Here is a 20,343-nt window from a genome sequence, read left to right on the forward strand (position 1 = left end):
ACTCTAGTATCTTTTAAAGTGATAAATATTCTGACTTTTTTGTAATTTTGATTTCTTTATTGTTTTTCTATTACAGTTGTCCCACTTTTTCCCCCATTGCTGCTCCCCCTTCTCCTACAGTCAATCCCGACCCCGTTGTCCACGTCCATGTGTTATTTATACTAGTTCCTTGACTAGACTCTTCCCTTACTGACTCTCCTCACCCCCCCACCCCAGGCACTGTTAAGTCTGCTCCTTGTTTACATACCTCTGGTTCAATTTTGCTCATTTGTTTGTATTGTTCATTAGTTTTCTGTATTAGGTGATATTGTATGGTATTTGTCTTTCATTGCCTGGTTTACTTCACGAAGCATAATTCTCTCTCATTCTATCCATGCTGTCACAAATGGAATTTTTAAATTTTATTTTACTATTTGTCTCAAAATATGTTGATTTGTTTTTAATTTACTAGTTACATAGAGTGTATTTTTATAAATTGTTTTAGAAACTAGGTTCTGATGAAAAATTAACTGGATTCAAGCCTATCTTCTATTAACACTTGGAGCTTAGTTTTTCATAACCTGTTATTTATACAAAAAAAGGGCAGTAATAGCACCTCTGACAAATAGTTCTCTGAAAGATTGAGTTAATTTATGTTTAACAATTACCTATAACCAGTCTGGTCTTGTTATTATTTACATTATTTTTATTAAATGTTTTAAAAATATTTTTTTGTTCAGTAAAATTGTAAAAAATTTTAGTTTTATAATGTCTTTTATAAGACCTATTTGGTTTAAATGTTTTTTTTTAGTACTTGGAAAATGTCTAAATTCAATTTTTTACTAAATATTCTAATTACATAATACTAGATACTAAACAGATGCTCAATAAACACTAATTTTTATTAACTAAGATGCAGAAGTGCCAAAAATTTATAGCATGCTGTTCACACTCAGCCACAAGGAGAGGTCCTCAACAGGGAAGTCAGTCTCCCTCTCTCTCTCATCATCATCATCATCATCAATCATCATCATCATCTCCCTCTTCCTCTAACATCCTTGAGCACACTCATGGCATGGACACACACACACACACACACACACACACATGCACACACATTTATTTTTATGCTGCTAGTTTCCTGTTCTGGAACATAGAATTTAGGCAAATTATTTTCCCTGGCTCTGAAGAGAGGAAAAGACAGAAATGACTGGTCAATATTGAAAGCTAATATGTATCAGTTAAGCACAAAATTGGTTAAGAGAATGGTTTCCTGTTAATGGCCATAGTTCTCAGAGCTGTCAAAGGACAGTATTGGTATTCTAGTGATAGATAAAGGAAAAAAAAGTTTCTACACTACAAATAAATTTAATGCTAAAGAATTGAAGAAATTAATAGTTCTAACGGTTCTAATAGAAAACACAATATGACCAAAGAGTTATGTGGTTTTGTGTGAAATAAATGTAAGTGAACAAAAGTCTCTTTTCATGAGACTTTATAACTTCCTAAGTCATCACTTCTTATAGCTCTCTTCCCCCATAGAAAGTTATAATTATTAATTAACACATAGAGTAAGATTAGAACTAAAGATTGCAACCATCAATATAATTGTTAAAAATATAACTTCCAATTGTTATTATGGTGTGCATCTCTGTGAGGAAAGTATTTAAATATATTTTTTAAATTAACCACCTAAAATGGAAGAGGACAACTAGTCACAATAACAAAGAAGCTAATATTTTTCTTCTATTAAATATACTTTGTTGGTAAAAGTTTGTAAGTACACTAAATATTGGTGCTCTAATTTTCACACAACTTTATTCATTACTACAAATCTTACATGTATAAGTCTACAGTTATAGGTATAGAGATCCAATGAGAGTTATAAACAAGTGCCTGAGTATTGTTTAATACAGTCATACATGTAACTCCAATAATATATGTAGATGTGTTTTCTCCCTTGGCTGCAGATCTCATTCATCTCTGTAGTCACGTCAAGCAGCACAATGTCCGGCTCAGATTAGGTTCAATAATTACTGTATTAAATTAGGTGTATTCTCTAACTCTTTTATTCTATTTCTTTTTAAACACAATTTTCAGAAATGTTCCCTATTTTTTGATCTCTTATAGTAAATTCATTCTGTCAGAACTATTATTAATTGTTCAAGTTTAATTTACAGCTGTTCTTGAACTGTTGTATGGTCTCCTCACTTATGATATTTGTTTTCAAACATAGCATATATCTGCATATTTACTCTAGATCATTTTCTGAATTTTTTTCTTTCTTTGATAATCTGACAAAAATTTTTCAAATAATTTCAGTTGGCAAAATGTTCCTGAAATTGCCTGCTGTTTTGGAATATTTGGATACTATTTAGATTCTCTATTTGGATTCTACAGTAAAACAGAATATACATGTATGTTAGAGAAAGAGTATATCAGAGAGAGAGAGAGAAAAAGATAGAGAGAGAGAAAGATTGATTTACTATTTAAGGCATTATAAGAAACAATGTGATTTTGGAAGTTGGTAAATACCAAGATCTGCAGTCATAAACTGGATAAGCAGGAGAGAAAATGGTATAGTTCCAGTCCAAACGTTAGCAGACTCAAGGTCAAAGTAAACCTGGTTTTTGTTCAAGTCTGAAGGCAGAAAAATGAAACAAGAGAAACCTATGTTCCAGCTCAAAGCAGGCAAAAGGAAATTCACTCATGCTCACAGGAAGGTGAGCTTGTCTGTCTGTTCAGGCCTTCGACTGATTGAGAGGCTACCACATTAGGGAAAGCAGCCTACTTTACTCACTCTACCCATTCAAATGTGAATCTCATTTGAAAAATGTCTGACCAAATGTCTGGGCTCCCCTTCACACATAAAATTAACTGTTATAGATTCCTTTTTTTGTTTATTTCAGCTTATGCCTTTTGATTTATTAGTATGTAAGCCAGTATGATAAATAAAGTAATTTCCTCCTCTTTGATTTTTATTTTCATTTTCCTTTCAAGCCCCATATGCGTTGGCCTTTGTCCTAAGGGGTGGCATTACTCAGGGTTCTTCCCTTGACACATTTCCCAGGTAACCTCATTGTTCACATGGCTTCAGCTACCATCTGTTTACTGTTGTGTTAATCTTCTCAGGCTGCCATAACAAAACACAATCAACTGGGTGGCTTAAACAACAAAAATGTATGTTTTCACAGTTCTGGAGGCTGGGGTCTCAGACCAGTGTGCTGGCATGGTCCATTTCTGGTGAGAGCACTCTTTGTGGCTTATAGATGCTGCCTTCTTGCTGTGCCCTTACCTGGCAGACAGGTGTACAAGCTCTCTGATATGTCTTGCTACAAGGGCACCATGAATTTCATTTTGGTTCTTGGAATTTGTCTCAGTTGTGCTGAACATTATGGTTTTTCATAGGCTGTTCCATTTGGCTGGCTAATTCCTACTTATTCTACAGTTCCCAACTTAAAATCACTTTCTCTAGAGTTACCTAAACTATCAAGCCTGCATCAGTCACCTCATAGAGGCCTACATTTTATTATAATGCCTACTACATACAAATTATCTATGTTCCCCCAAGACTATTGAGATTGTGTCTGTCTTGTTCAATTTTATATCCACAGTGGTCTGGATGGTATTTGGCATATAGTGGAAGGAAATAAATAACCATTATATGAAATTTAAAAGAAAGAATTTTGACACATTTCAATATTCCTAAATCTATAAAACAATGGCATCATGTAAAATTTTTATTTTACATTTAAAGTGTAATTGAACTGCTGTTTTGATATCCCTGGGTTGTGTTCACTCTCAGTAAAATTAATGTTAATCAGTTTTGAAGTTTTTATTTATTTTAAATGTTTAGTTTTTTAAACCTTCTACCTGATTGACTATGGAAAGCAGTACTGCCCTTAGAGATCTTGGCAGAAGTGGCCCCTGCAATGGGCCACAAAGTTTAGGTATATTTTCTGGCCATAATCTTGTGGTCTCTCAACCCAGGGGCTAGGAGTTTATGGGACCAGAAGGCCAAAGCATATGGATTCTGCATTTCCCTTTGACACAATGTTTGTCCTCCTGAGAACAGGTCATAGGACCACGGTACCTAGAGCTTTGCTTTTGGGTGCTTGCTTTACATTGCTTGCAAAAGAAGAGGGCTGAGAAGTGACCCTTTAGGGACAGTGAAGGAAGTGATACATTTTTTGAGTGTTTTAATATGCATATTTGAAGCCTCTTATAATGAAGGATATGATTAGGGGTAGGAAAACAAGTGTTTGGGTGAAAGAGGGGCATGGAACCAGGGTCCATGGATTGGTGTAGGTGGTTCACCTTGTTTCAGTACATTGCAATTCATCACAAAGGTATATTTACCACCATAAGAGGCTAGAAATTTTGTTTAATGAAAAATTTTAAATATTTTAGCAATTGTAATAATTGATTTATAAACTGTAAGTATTTTGACATAGCATGTGTACTCCATTTTTATTACTGTCACACTCTCTGCAAACATCAGAGGCAGTTCTGATAGAAGGTGATCAAACTTGTGGGCCTGCATATATATTTACTACAATCTTCCTTTTATATCTGATGAGATCTCCAACAAAGATCTTCAGATTTAAATTAATTACATATTGTGTACCTCACTCACATGAGGGCAACTGTGAACCTCTTCCAATTTTATACTATGCCTTAAATTATATTTAACACTTCTTTGGGGATGATACTATTTTTACAGTTTAAGAATATCAGATACTTTTGTATATGTAGGCTTAGAGTCATCTGTTTTAAGAGCTATTATAAAGACCCTTTATCATCTCAAAATTACTTTTCTTTAATTAACAGAAAGATAAAATATCCCTCTTGGGAAAGAGAAAGAATTTACCTTTGAATTACATTTTCCTGAGCTTATCAGGTCAGAAATATTGTTTTACATTATATGTTTCAACTGATATCTTCAGCTAAGGAAGGATGTTTTAGAAAAAAATTAATTAATTTTCAGAATATAATGGCCAACATTAAAGCATAGTCTTGCTACATATACTAAAGAATATCCCCTCAGAAAAGACTTAATAAATATGTAATAAGTTACATTTCTAAACATGTAATAAGGTCCTTTCCTATTGCACAAAGTTGCCAAGACTTTACCTAACTTCCATGTAAAATAAATTTGTCAAATATTATATTTTACTCCATAATTTAGAGATAAGAAAATATATAATAAGAACAAAGGTTTTTAAAAAACATATACTTTGATTCAACATATACCTTTATTCTTTATAACATCCATCTTCTTAAAATTAAGCTAAATGGTAAAATCTTTAAGGGAAGAGATATCCTGAAATGGTAAAACTCAAATGTAGGTAGAGCATGGTATTTAGGTGCTTGCTTTCTCTTCATATTTGTCGTACTTTTTTCTTTTTTTTACTATGTCCACATCTTATAAAGTATACTTCTGTTCCATCATTATCTTATTGTAAAAATATAATTAATCTTACTATTTCAATTCCTTAACAAATATAATAGTTTGAATACTTTTTAATAACTTAGCAATTAAAGCATTGTTGCCCCTTATATATTCCAGTTATCTACATTTATAATTGTTCACATAATCTCATTAGTTTGGAATAAAAATGTATTAAGTGACACTTATGTTAGCAAAAATAATAGGACACAGTCCTCTGTAATTTTTTTTTTTTTTTTTTTGTGACAGAACTAGTGATTGACTGCCAAGAAAATTTAAGGCTTTCTTTTTAAAATGAAAGAAAAAAATGAGAAAAATACTTTTAGGAATAACCCCAAATTCTCCTAACTTAAGAAATTGTTATTACTTTTCTTTCTCAGTAAGAATAGAAATATCAAGTATTCAAACAAAAATGTATATTGGGGATATTGAGAATAAAGCATATTACCAGACAGAAAATTTGCAAAACCATGAATATTGGGTTTCTCACCCCATACTATATTGAAATTTAACTGTATTAAAAAAATCAAACAACTAAAAAGCTTAAAAATAGAAACTGATATTTATTAACCATTTGGTATGGGAAGGTTTTATAAGCTTAAAAATAGTTGAAGTGGTTAGAAAGTAATATGTCAATTAAGCACATAAAAGTTGGCCTGGAGAAGATGGCGGAGGAGTGAGGGGAAGCTGTGCTTTCAGGCTCCTCAGACCCATTTGTAGTTTGGACTAATTTCAGACAGAACATCTCAGTGAGCAGCCGGACACTGGCAGGAGTCGAGCCTTGGCACTGCTGGATTAGAGAAAAACCATCTGGGAACAACCTGTTTAGTGAGGATAGCAGAGGAAAAAGGGACAAGATGCGATTTCTGACTGGGGTGGCTACCTCAGCTGCAGCTGGAAGTACACAAAGGCTTTTTGGTGACCACAGGCTTCCCCAGAGAGGAATCGAGAGGAGAGTGGATCTCTGCCCACTGGCAGAGACGGGACTCGACCAGGTGGCATTGGCGCTGAAAGACAAGAAACAGCGTACTGCTGTGCATGTGAGAACGTAATTTTTCTATTATATTTTTCTCTTCTGAACTGTGGAGAAGGGTGGAAAGTTTGGGGGTGATAGGACATTCTTGAGGAGCGCAGGTGCAGAAGTGCGTTCACCCACTCCCCAACCCTCCCCTTGGGTCGTGCGGGGAAGTGCCCTCATTCACTGGCCCAGGTGCGTGAGGCCATGCATCCAGGTGCCCCTCAGACACACCCCAATAGACATAAGATCAGTGCTCCAACAGGCGCAGGGAGGACCCACTGGACGCACAGAAGACCATGTGCAGACAACCCTGGCCAGCTCCAGTGGGCGCCAGGCCAGAGCGCAGACCACTTGCTCAGGCTCTGCTCATGCCTGCCCAGGTGGGTGCGGGAAGAGTGGGCGGCTGTGGCGCGGGAACAGCAAGCATCAGCGAGTCACAGATGCTCACTTCCACTGTGCACAAGTGTCCGGGGCCCCGCCCTAAGAGGCGAGAGACCAACTCCTGGAGTGCGGCTCTGTAGGCCTGAGGCCAGCGCTTGGACCGCCTTGTACGTGCACAGGCGCTCGTGCAAAAACACCTCGGCCAGCTCCAACAGGTGCCAAACGCTCTCACTTGTACTGTGCACAAGTGTCTGGGGCCCCACCATAAGAGGCAAGAGACCAACTCAGAAGGTGGCTCAGCAGGCCTGAGGCAAGCTCTTGGGCCGCCTTGTGCAGAGGGAAGTGAGCGCAAAAGCACCTCTGTTGGCTCTAACAGGTGCCAAAGGAACATGCCAACCAAAGCAGGCGCACACCCCTGCTGCAAGGAAAAGGAATGTCTGAACCACCTCATTAGACCAGCTGCGGATGCAGAAAAAGAAGACGACACACAAAGGCTGAACTGAATAAAAACATTCTTTTTTTTTGTTTGTTTGTTTCTTCCTTAAAGGGGAAGGAAAAAAAAAACTATCTAATTTGTTTCATACAATATCTCCTCATCCTTTCTATTTAATTTTTAATTGCTGTTTGTTTGTGTGTCTAGTTTAGCCTCCCTTTCACTCTAAATAAATAGAATATAACTACTATATGAATCCAATACTATGCAATCCCACTTTCTTACTATATTCTGCATTCTTCCCTCCTTTTCTTCTATTGTTATTAACATACAATGTAAATATTGCCTACTGTCTTGCATAGCCTCAACTATTATTAATCTATCACCCTCTCTCTCAAAAATCATATTTTTCCTACCTAAAAACAACTCTTATCTATTCTTCCTAAAGTATAAAAGCTCTAATCTCTCTACCTATATATTAATACTGGCTTGTTGGCTGACGATAGCAGGATAGAGGGTGGGGGATATTTTTGAGGGTGTGGGTCTCCTGCCTGGGCTGTGTATTTATGTTTTTAACAGCATTTCCACAAAAGAACTCAAGACATAGTGGATAGAGTGACTCTCAATCAACTAGCCAGAAGGAAGATCCTACCAAAGAGCATCTGAAATATAACCAGACTGCATAAACAAATGACATAAAGAGTAACCCAAGAACATCAGGCTCAGGAAATCAAAGAGACTGCACCACTGAAACCCACAGATCTCCCATAAAGAATCTCATACCACAAAGGTGTGAAGGCAAAGCAGACAAACCCAAAAAAATAAAAAGAAACAAGAAGAATCCAACATGGTAAGACGCAGAAATAACCTCTCAATGAAAGAAAAGATGAATCCCCAGAAAGAGAGGTAGATGAAATAAACTTAGCTCAAATGTTAAACATGGAATTGAAAACAATGGTGGTGAAGAAGCTCAATATACTCAACAACATTAAAAACAACTATGACAACCTCCAAGGAAGTTACCAGCAGCTCCAAGAAAATTACAGGGAACTTGCAAGAACTACAGCAGTATAAAAAAAGACATAGAAACTATTAACAAGAACCAGGAAGAAATGAAGAATTCAATCTCTGAAATGAAAAACACAATAGAATCAGCCAAAAGCAGACTAAACGAAGCAGAGGATCGGATTAGTGAGTTAGAAGATAATGTAGAGAAAAACTCCCAGATAATACAGCAAAATGAAAAAAGATTGAAAAAATATGAACAAGATGTAAGGGAATTACAGGATAGCACGAGGAAAAATAATATCAGGATCATCGGAATAAGAGAGGGAGAAGAAGAGGAGCATGGAATTGAAAAATTAATAGGAGAAATAATGACAGAAAATTTTCCGAACCTGATGAGAGAAAAAGTTATACAAGTTCAGGAAGCACAGAGAGTTCGAATGAAAAGGAACCCCAAAAACCCACTTTAAGGCACATCATAATTAAAATGGCAACATTCAAAGACAAAGAGAGAATCCTAAAATCAGCAAGAGAAAAACAGCAAATAACATACAAGGGAGCTCCGATAAGGCTATCAACTGATTTCTCAACAGAAACATTACAAACCAGAAGGGAATGGTCAAAAATATTTCAAGCAATGAAAAACAAAGGCCTACAACCAAGAGCACTCTACCCAGGAAGGCTCTCATTCAAAATGGAGGGTGAAATAAGGAGTTTCTCAGACAAAGGAAGACTAAAAGAATACATCTCCACCAAACCAGCATTGCAAGAGATGCTAAAGAAAATGTTCTAAGGAAAAAAAAAAAAAAAAAAAAGAGGAGAGGAACAGAGGTACAAAGGGAAATGAATAAATACACATCAATAATAACCTTAAATGTAAATGGATTAAGTGCTCCAATTAAAAGACATAGGGTAACGCTATGGATAAGAAAACAGGACCCATATATTTGCTGTTTACAAGAAGTACACCTCAAAACAAAAGATTTACATAGACTGAAAGTAAAAGGATATGAAAAGATATTCCAAGCAAACGGACTGGAAAAAAAAAAGCTGGGGTAGCAGTCCTCATATCAGACAAAATGGACTTCAAAGCAAGGGCAATAAAAAGAGACAAAGAAGGACATTTCATAATACTTAAAGGAACAATCCATCAAGAAGATATAACACAGATAAACATATATGCACCCAACATAGGAGCACCCAAATACATAAAGCAAATACTAGAAGACCACAAGAAGGATATTAAAAACAACACACTCATAGTAGGGGACTTTAACACTCCATTATCAACAATAGACAGATCATCCAAGCAAAGAAACACCAAGGATATACAGGCATTGAACAACACACTAAACCACATGGACTTAACTGATATATATAGAACCTTTCACCCCAAAGAAGCAAAATATACATTCTTTTCAAAGGCACATGGGACATTATCAAAGATAGACCACATGATAGGATGCAAAACAAGCCTCAACAAATTAAAGAAAATTGAAATCATATCAAGCATCGTTTTAGACCACAATGCCTTGGAACTAAAAATCAACCTCAGAGAAAAAAATCAAAGACATCCAAACTCATGGAGAATGAATAACATGCTATTAAATAATGAATGGGTTAACAATGACATTAAAGAAGAAATCAAGAAATTTCTAGAAACTAATGATAATGAACACACAACAGCCCAAAACCTATGGGACACAGCAAAAGCAGTCCTAAGAGGGAAGTTCATAGCAATACAGGCATATCTGAAAAGGATAGAAGAATCTCAAATAAAAAATTCAGCCTTAAAGCTACAACAAATAGACCAACAACAACAAACAAAGTATAGGGCAGGAAGAAGGAAGGAAATCATGAAGAGCAGAGCAGAATTAAATGACATAGAGACTAAACAAACAATTCATAAGATCAATGAAAGTAGGAGCTGGTTCTTTGAAAAAATAAACAAAATCAACAAGCCTCTAGCCAGGCTCATCAAGAAAAAAAGAGAGAAGACCCAAATAAATGAAATCAGAAATGAAAGAGGAAAAATCACGACTGATACCACAGAAATACAAACAATAGTAAGAAATTACTACAAACAATTGTAATGCAAAAAATTTGACAACCTAGAAGAAATTGACAAATTTCTAGAAACATAACCTTCCAAAACTGAATCAAGAAGAAGCAGAAAGTCTCAACAGACCAATAACAAAGAAGGAAATTGAAACAGTAATCAAAAATCTCCCTGCAGACAAAAGCCCTGGACTGGATGGCTTCACAGGCAAATTTTACAAAACATTTAAGGAAGAACTAACTCCTACCCTCCTCAAACTATTCCAAAAAATCTAAAAGAAGGAACAATCCCAAACTCTTTCTATAAAGCCAGTATTACCCGAATCCCAAAACCAGGTCAAGACACAACAAAGAACGAAAATTATAGGCCAATATCACTGAGGAACATAGATGCTAAAATCCTCAGTAAAATAATGGCAAACCGGATCCAGCAATACATCAAAAATATCATACACCACGATCAAGTGGGATTCATCCCAGGGATGCAAGGATGGTTTAATATTCGCCAATAAATAAATATAATACATCACCTAAACAAAATGAAAGACAAAAATTACATGATCGCATCAATAGATGCAGAAAAATACAACACCCATTTATGCTGAAAACACTCAGCAAAATGGGAATAGAGGGAGCATACCTTAACATAGTTAAGGCTATAGATGAGAAACCTGAAGCCAACATCATACTCAATGGACAAAAACTGAAAGCATTCCCCCTGAAATCCGTAACTAGACAAGGATGTCCACTCTCTCCACTCCTATTCAACAGAGTGTTGGAAGTCCTAGCCACAGAAATCAGACAAGAAAAAGAAATAAAAGGCATCCAAATTGGGAAAGAAGAAGTAAAACTATCATTATATACAGATGACATAATAGTATACCTAGAAAACCCTATAAACTCCACTAAAAGACTACTCGATATAATAAGTGAATTTGGCAAAATAGCAGGGTACAAAATAAATATACAGAAATCTAATGCATTTCTGTACACCAACAATAAAATATCAGAGACAGAGTCAAAAAAGAAAATACTATTTACTATAGCAACAACAACAACAAAAGTACCTAGGAGTAAACTTAACCAAAAGGATAAAAGACCTGTACTCTGAAAATTATGTAACATTGAAAAAAATTAAGGAAGATACAAATAAATGGAAGCAAATACCATGTTCTTGGATGGGAAGAATCAACATCGTCAAAATGGCCATACTACCCAAAGCAATTTACAGATTCAATGCAATCCCTATTAAAATACCAATGACATATTTCACAGACTTAGAAGAAATACTCCAAAAAATCATATGGAACCAAAAAAGACCCCAAATAGCAAAAGCAATCTTGAGACAGAAGAACACAGCAGGAGGAATCACGATACCAGACATCAAACAATACTACAAAGCCACTGTGATCAAAACAGTCTGGTACTGGCATAAGAACAGACATATAGATCAGTGGAACAGAATAGAGAGTCCAGAAATAAACCTAAGCCTCTATGGTCAACTAATATTTGAAAAAGGAAGAAGGAGCATAAAAAGGAGTGAGAAGAGCCTTTTTAACAAATGGTGCTGGGAGAACTGGACAGGGACTTGCAAAAAAATGGAACTAGACCACCAACTTACACCACACACAAGAATAAACTCAAGATGGATCAAAGACTTAAATGTAAGCCGTGATACCTTAAAAGTCCTAGAGGAAAACATAGGCAGGACAATTTCATATATCCCATGTAACAATATCTTCACGGATACATCTCCCAAGGCAAGAGAAATAAAGGAAAAAATAAACAAATGGGACTACATCAAACTAAAGAGTTTCTGCTCAGCAAAAGAAAACATCAGCAAGATGAAAAAGAAACCAACCATATGGGAAAACATATTTGCCAATGACATCACAGACAGGGGACTGATCTCCAAAAAAGATAAAGAGCTTATATGACTCAACATCAAGGGAACAAACAACCCAATTAAAAAATAGGCAAAGGAACTGAACAAACACTTCTCCAAAGAGGACATACAGAGGGTCCATAGAGACATAAAAAAATGCTCAACATCATTAGCCATCAGGGAGATGCAAATAAAAACCACAATGAGATACCACTTTACACCAGTCAGAATGGCCGTCATCAACAAATCCACAAACAACAAGTGGTGGCAAGGATGTAGAGAAAAGGGAACCCTACTGCACTGTTGGTGGGAATGCAGACTGGTGCAGCCACTATGGAAAACAGTATGAAATTAACTCAAAAACTAAAAATGGAACTGCCTTTTGAACCAGAGATTCCACTGATACGATTATACCTGAAGAATCTTGAAACCCCAATTCAAAACAACTTATGAACCCCTATGTTCATAGCAGCACTGTTTACAATAACTAAATGCTGGAAACAGCCTAAATGCCCATCTGTAGATGAGTGGATCAAAAAACAGTGGTACATTTATGCAATGCAGTACTATGCAGCAGAGAAAAAGAAGGAACTTCTGCTATTTGCAACAACACAGATGAAACTAGAGAATTATGCTTAGTGAAATAAGCCAGGCAAAGAAAGAAAAATACCATATGATATCACCTAATACAGGAAACTAAAGAACAACCTAAACAAACTAAATAGGACAAAGAGCAGAATAGCAGTCAATGGGGGTGGGGGAGAGAAGGGGGATAAGTAAGGGAAGGGCTTAGTCAAGGAACATGTATAAATGACTCATGGACATGGACAATGGGGAGGGATATGATTGTGGGAGAAGGGGTGGGCTGGGTGGGGGAGAACAATGGCGAAAAAATGGGACAACTCTAATTGAAAAACCAAAAAAAAAAAAAAAATTGACCTGGGTGATATATTGTTATTTCTCATTAGATAATGAGTACCAAAGAAGTTCTTGACTGAGGGATTTGTTTGAAGTTCAGGAAAAATTAATGTTAGGAAAAGAAAGTGTGTGGCTACCATTAAGAGGTATGCTAAGTAAAATAAGCTAAACATAGAAGGTAAAAGACGGCATGACCACTCTTATATGTAAAATCTAAAATAGCTAAATACATGGAAGGTGAGAGTAGAATGGTTTGTTTTGGGGTGAGAAGGTGAGGAATGTTGTAAGATGTTGGTCAAAGGATACAAAGTTGTAGTTATGTAAGATAAATAAGTCTAAAGATTCAATGTATACCATGATAGGTATAGTTAATAATACAGGGACGAATGCTCCAAATTTACTAATAGAATATTTCAGGTGCTCTCATCACACACATAGAGAAATATTAACAATGTGAGGAGATGATGTTAATTAGCTTGAGTGCAGTATTCATTTTGCTACATTTATTTATATCAACATGCTATATACCTTAAGTATATACAATCTTTATTTTTAAAAAGAAATATACATCTTGTTATGTAATTTCTTTTGTTAAAACTTTACACTGACTCTTCTTTTTTGCACTTAAGTCTTAAATTTATTTATGCATTTGCTGCCTATTGATCCATTCATCTATCCATTCATCTATTAAAAAATTTTTATATGAGAAGAAGAGAGATGGAGAAACAGGTAAGACAATAAAAAACATATGGTCAGAAAAAAAAAAGAGATGAGAGATTAGGCATAATAAATTACTGGAGCAGATATAGTCAGAGAGAGGCCCTAACCAGAATTATCACAGAGAACTAGAGAAGACTGAGATCAAGAATGGGACTTCTGATTAGGAGATTTTAAAGTCGCATGAAATCAGTTTTAGTGATCACTGTTGTGGAAATGCTAAGCATAAATCCAGGAGTCATTAGGTAGTAGAAAATGGAAATAGTAGTAAAAAGTACTATTTCTGAGAAATGAACTTTTAAATTGTTATAACAGAGCTATGGTCACTTTTATTGTGCCAATCTAGATTACTCAATGTTCTCCATTCTGTTTTATAAACAAGTCTTTTTGTTTATTTGTTTAAAGTTTTCCAGCTTTGTTGAGATACATTTAACATGTAACATTGTATAAGTTTAAGGTGTAAAATCTGATGGTTTGCTATACATATATATTGTGAAGTGATTACCACATTCAGTTAACATATCTATTCACATGGTTATCATATTGTATGTGTGTGTGTGTGTGTGTGTGTGTGTGATGAGAACATCTAAGATTTCCTCTTAACACTCAAGTATATAATAAAGTATCATTTCACTATAGTTCGTGTGTCGGCAGCCGTCTGTCTCGAGAGACGATGGTGTAGCTTCTTAAGAGTCTATCTGCACCGCAGAGAATGGCTGTGCAGTCCGACTCGGGAGTGACACGGTATCTGTCTCCTCCCGTGTTGAATCGACATCTTGCGATGACGCTGGAGTGTCCTCTCCAGTGAAGCTGAAGCTACAGAGCCTGGGCAGGGTGATATGGAGGGTCTGCTGTTGCCCATGCAGCAGACCCCCCCTCTCTTCGCAGCTGAAGGGTCCAAGGGAAAGACGGAGTCAATACAGCTTGGCTTCAGGTGCGCCGCAGGAGTTGCCGGTGTTGACTACGTCAAACCGCCTTAGGGACTCCGGCTCCGGATTTTCTGTCGGGGTTTACTCCCTTAGCCTTTCCCCTGAAGAGGTATGCCGCAAGGCAGCGGAGGTTTTTTGGAGTCAGAGTTTTCCTTCTCTGATGTGCCCTGACTGGAAGATCGAACCAGCGACACTTAGCTCGCAGGTCAACGCTCGATCCACTGAGCCACTATAGTTACCATGTGGTATATTAGGTCCCCCAAACTTATTTAGCTTTTAAGTAGAAGTTTGAACCCTTTGAAAAACATCTCATTTCCTCCACTTCCCAATCCCTCACAACCACCATTCTAATGTTGGTTGTTCTATTTTGTGTTTTAGATTTTACATACAGTGAGATCATATGCTGCTTATCTTTCCCTCTCTGACTTATTCATGTACTTTAATGTTCTCCAGGTCCATCCATGTTGTTCCAAATGGCAGGATTTCCTTTAATTCCATGGCTGAATAATATTCTGTTGTAAATATATATCACACTATCTTTATGCATTCATCCATCTATAGACACTTAGGTTGCTTCTGTGTCTCAGTTTTTGTGAAAACTGTTGCAAGAAATATAGTGGTACAAATACCTTTTTGAAATGGTGATTTTATTTTTTTCAGATATATACCTACAAGTGAGATTGCTGGATCATGTGTTAGTTCTAGTTTTAATTTTTTGAGGAAACTCCATGTTATTTTTCATAATGGCTGTACCAGTTGTAATCGAGTTGGCAGCCGTCCGTCTCGAGAGACAATGGTGTAGCTTCTTAAGAGTCTATCTGCACCGCCGAGAATGGTTGTGCAGTCCGACTCGGGAGTGACACGGTATCTGTCTTCTCCCGTGTTGTAATCAACTCTTGAATAAATGGGCCTAAAATGAGATTCATGCACAAGATTAATTTGTAGAAGCCTTGTTATAGGTTAGTTGTGTTCTTCCAAAACTTATATGTTGAAGTACTTCCAAATATGACCTAATTTGGAAATAAGGTTTTTGCAGCTGTAATTACCATATTTTTTGCTCCATAAGATAAACGGTTTTTCTCCTAAAAGTGGGGGGAAGACTTCCGGCCAAGATGGAGGCGTAGACAGACATGATGCCTCTCCGTCCACAACTAAGAAGGAATACTGTTACGGCTACATAGGCGAGATTGAACACTCTGAAGCGGTGTATAAAGTTAAGCAAAGGATTTTTAATATTGGCCAGGAGTTGGGCAGACCCTGAGCAGGTCTCTAACATGCTCCAACCTACAATGGAGTCTAAACACTGGGTTTTTATACTGGTGCAGTCTCTTTGTTTCTTCTTTGGTGGGAAACAGCCTTAGGAAGAGGGGGCTGGGCAGGACTACAGGAATGTCTTGGCAGTAACAGGAACAGAAATTCGCAAGGCTAAAGGTTATCTTCGACGGCAGCATAGCTCTTCAGCCAGGGACGAACTCCCTGTGAGGCAATTTATTTTCAAAGGGCTAGACATTCTGCAAAGCACAACCTTCACAAATGTTATAAACCAGACACAAGCAAGCAAATGGGAGGTGATAGAGGCTGAAGTCCTTTTAGCTTGTAAATCACTAATTGCTATAACACTCCTTCTTACATTCCTTTTTCCAAGGCCTTTTAGCAAGTCCTTGCTACTTCTTACAAAGAACATTTAAAGCCCTTACATACTTATATATTGAAACTTTTTACAGGGAATATTTGGTGCCCCTACAATACAACTACCTCAAAACTAGAAACAACCAGAAGTTCCAGAAAATCAAAGTGCATAGAAGTCCAGCAAACAAAGATATAAAGAAGAAATACTCATCCAGAAAGGTAGAAGGGGCCGAGCCAGGGCAGAGAGAACATGTTGTAATGGTGGCACCAGCGGCAACAGCAGCAGGCCGGCAGAAGCACAGTTACAGGTTTTAAAAAGGCAGGAGGGACACCTGGGAACGTTTCCAGTTCCCCACCAGGCCACACAGTTCACTGTCCCAGCACCGGAGAACATCAAGCCTTATTGCTTTTGACTGTGGAAACCAGTGGGTGTTGGGATGGAGGCAGAAACTGCTGGTCTCTCAGCAGAGTACATTTGTTTAAAGGGCCGCCATGGATCTAGAACATCCATAGACCTACCCACTCTGGGAAAGATGACCAGGGCAGCAACTAGAGGGATGCCAGTCCAGTTCAGAAGTGGAAGAAGTGCCTGGAAAAGGGGTGAGTGCTACGCAGGCGGCATTGTTCCTTCTTAGACCCCTCCCCCACATACAGCGCCACAACGTGGTGAAAAAAGTCACCTGTTACTGATGAATACCTAAGACTCTGCCCCTTACAATGTAGTAGGAGTGACAGCTCTCCCTGGGAAAAGAAAACAAACAAACACAGGAGACTTTCGGCCAAGATGAAGGCCTAGACTGACATGCCCGATCTCCCTCCACAACTAAGAAGGAATAAATACAACTACCGCAAAACCAGAAATAACCAGAAGTTCCAGAAAATAAATGGAAGTTCAATGTATGAAGTTATAAAGAAGTGGTGCTTGTCCGGACAGATAGGAGGGGCGAAACCGGGGAGGAGAGTTCAAGCTGTGCTTTCCACGGCAGCAGCAGCGATGGAAGCAGGACAGTGGTAAGTACAGACACCAGTATTTAAGGGGGAGTGAGAAGCGCCTGGGGAGCACCCTCAGCTGCAGACCAGACCCGTAAGCTTGAGATTCCAAAGCCAGGGAAGGCAGACCTCCATTGCCTTGGACTATGAGGCCTGGAGGGGGTGGGGACAGAGGAGGAGGCTCCCAGTCTCTCAGAGGAGAGTGAATGGCAGTAACCCATCTTGGACCTCCACCCCCGCAGAAAATGCCACAGTGTGGAGAGATAAGCTGCCTGGTAGTGATGAGTGCATGGGGCTCTGCCCCCTATAGCGTAGGAGGTGTGACAGCCCTGCCCAGAAAGCAAAGGTAAACACAAAGCTGTCAGGATGGCACAGATCATGATAGAGATCCTGGTGACACAGCTGACCAGACAGCAAATATCTACTCCAATGACTCAGCAGATAGGAAATCTTTCTGAGGCTCAGTTCAGAGCTTTGGTTATAAAACTGCTTACAGACCTAACAGAAGATCTTAAACAAGACAGGGAAGGAATCAAGGCTAGTACAGCTGAAATGAACAAAAACACATATGAAACTAGTGGTGAGGGAAAGAAAACCAGGGATCAAATCAACAAATTGCAACATAGGGAAGGAACAAACAGTCAACCAGTTGAGAAAGAAGAAACAAAAAGTGAGGAAAATGAGGAGAGGCTCAGAAACTTATCGGACAGGTATAAGTGGGCCAGCATCCGAATCAAAGGACTGCCAGAAGGTGAAGAAGAACTAGAAATGGAAAAATTATGTGAAAAGGTAATGAAGCAGAACTTCCCTCACATGGGGAAGGAAATAGATTTACAGGTCTAGGAAGCACAGAGAGTTCGAAAAAAAACTGGACCCAGGGAGAACCACACCGAGACACATTATAATCAAAATGTCAAAAATTAAGGGTAAAGAGAGAATCTTCAAAGCAACAAGAGAGAAGAAGATAATTACATACGAAGACTCTCGGCTGATTTCTCAAAAGAAATTCTGCAGGCAAGAAGGGACTGGTAAGAAATATTCAAAGAAATGAAAAGCAAAAACCTACGATCACAATTACTCTATCCAGCAAAGTTGTCATTCAGAATAGAAGGGCAGAGAAAGTGCTTCCAGGACAAAGTAAAACTGAAGGAGTTCATCAGATCCAAACCATTGTTATATGAAATGTTCAAGGGACTTGTTTAGGAGAAGGAGGATCAAAACTATGAACATTAAAATGAAAACTGTCTCACAACAACCAGCAACAGAAGCTAGGGAATTGAAACAAAGGCAGACTAACTAAGCAATGAGAGTGGAAAACAGTTATAGGTATGGGAAACATTTTGGGGGGAGGTCAGTGGGAAGGAGGAAGGGGGGAAATAGAGGGAGATAGTACAGGAATTGAGAAGCATAGTAGGAGGGAGTGGAGTAGACAGGAAGATGTTGAGAAGAACAATATGCACAACCAATGGGCATGGACTGAGGGGGAGGGGACAACTGGAGGGAGGGGAAACAAAGGGAAAAGAAATTGGGATGACTGTAATAGCATAAACAATAAAGCATATTTTTAAAAAAAGAAAAAAATCTGGGGGGAAATGTCTGTGCGTCTTATGGAGCAAATATTGCATCACAGACCATGATGTGTATTACCTGACCTGTCAGTGGTGGTGACAGTTTTAGAAGAGGAAGTTATGGGCCCATGTGAACCCCCTGGGGATGCTTAACTGTCCCACTTTACTGCTGAATCTCAGGGTGTCTGGTCAGTTACCAAATGTCTCTGCCCATCACCCAGGACTTGGGAGAGTGCAGAGAGCCAGCTGACACTCCCAGCTACAACTGCTACCTATCAATTCAGCTGAGGCTAATAATGGGCATGAGGCACAATGCCAGTTTCCAATTGTCTTTGACACTGGGTGGGGTCTGTGTCAGTAGAATCGCCTCCAATCACCAATCACTTTGTCTTAAGCTCTGCCAATCATGAGAGGCAGATGGGTGGAGCTGAAGTAACCTGTTTTCAGCTGGCTACTGGCTCCGTTAGATGTTGCTACAGCTGTCTTGTCTACCTCCATACTGTTTCCAGTGCACACCAGATTTCTGTGTGAGGAGGCCAGCAGTAACTGGGTGAGCACCCATAAATGTTGAAGTTTGTAGTATATAAAGGGAGTTATGGTGGGGTCACTATTCTAGTAATAACACGGGCACTGAGGGGAGTAAGGGGTATCACTCGCCATAACAGGTTAACAGGCACTGAGGGTAGTCTGCCAGAACCTGTAACTAGGATAGTGATACTCTCAGTGACTGTTACAAATAGTGATACCTCTTACGTCCCTTAATGCCTGTTATTGACGGCCCCCATAAATTCTGACACTAGCGATGATAAGTTCTTGGGGTTCCCAGAAAACTAGAAGAATACTTGAACCTTAAAGTCTTTCCTCGTTTGTTAATGACAGTGATAATCATTCTTAATACTGCTGTTGACTGATGTTCACTTTACATGATTGAAATATTATTGTTATATTTTATTAAATATTTTAGTACACCATTTGGTTCAGAATTTTTTTTTTTTTCTCTTCTAAACCTAGGTGCATCTTATGGTCAGGTGCATCTTATAGTGCAAAAATATGGTAGTTAAGATCAGATCATACTTGAGTAAAGTAGACTCAATCCAATAGGACTGGTGTCCTCATAAAAAAGTGAAATTTGCACACAGATACACACACAGAAAGAACTCCATATAAACATGAAGTGTATGTGATGTGTCGCATCTACAAGTCAAGAAATATCAAAGATTGCCAGCAAACCATGGGAAATTAAGAAAAAGGCATGGAACAGAATCTCCCTTACAACCTTCAGGAGGAACCAATTCTGCCAACAACTTCATCTCAGACTTCTAATATCTAGAACTGTGAGACCATAAAATTTTTGTTGTTTACTTCACCCAAAGTTGTGGTATCT

The sequence above is a fragment of the Furipterus horrens genome, unplaced genomic scaffold (genome assembly GCF_987537825.1).
Source record: "Furipterus horrens unplaced genomic scaffold, mFurHor1.1.pri manual_scaffold_2, whole genome shotgun sequence".
Lineage (NCBI taxonomy): Eukaryota > Metazoa > Chordata > Mammalia > Chiroptera > Furipteridae > Furipterus > Furipterus horrens.